This window comes from Seriola lalandi, unplaced genomic scaffold, assembly GCF_002814215.2.
Source record: "Seriola lalandi dorsalis isolate HSWRI2012SDOR001 ecotype SW California unplaced genomic scaffold, Sedor1 jcf7180002054755, whole genome shotgun sequence".
Lineage (NCBI taxonomy): Eukaryota > Metazoa > Chordata > Actinopteri > Carangiformes > Carangidae > Seriola > Seriola lalandi.
This window is the reverse complement of record NW_019525308.1, coordinates 1-684: the sequence shown is the minus strand read 5'-3', so window position 1 is coordinate 684 and position 684 is coordinate 1.

The window sequence follows — 684 nt, the reverse complement described above, 5'->3', positions numbered from 1 at the left end:
GACCTACTCTGTCTCTTTCCAGTCTGCTGAGATCAGTGGTGGGTGAGATGCAGTGATGCATTGTGGGGTTTTTAGTATCAACAACCTCAGGCCTTTCTTCAGCCTTGCAGGTAGCACTCTTCCAAACACACATATTTAACCTGATATAAACTGATTGATTTCCTCACTGGTGTTAAATATCTCTGGTTTGATCTGAAGTGAATGTGAACATTGATGTGTGGAGGGTCGATGGCCGTCACTGTACTGTTATTAGTAAGAAACATGTCAAATATTCAAAGTTACAGCTCTGAGATGTAACTGGATATTTGTTGGTGTGTCTGTATTTAACACGACCAAGGACCCACAGCAGCACATCACCTGTGAGATCATGATGATGCTGAAGAAGCAGGAGTGACAGTAGATCACCAGGTGATGGGGAACAGAATGAAGTGTTTCTGGTTTAAAGGCACCGTCCTCCAGCATTTAAGAAATGTAGGTCTTTAGTTTGGTTTTAAAGAACACACTGATGGGGCGAGTCTAAGATCAGCAGGTAAACTGTTTCAGGTGCACAGATGCTGAAAGCATCTCACTACACTTTGAAAATGCTCCCGGCACATGGAGATTTCCAGCGTGTGATCTGCTGGGATTGTGAACTAACAGCATGTGTGAGATGTTCTGTGAAGCCGGACCAGCAGCTGCTTTGTG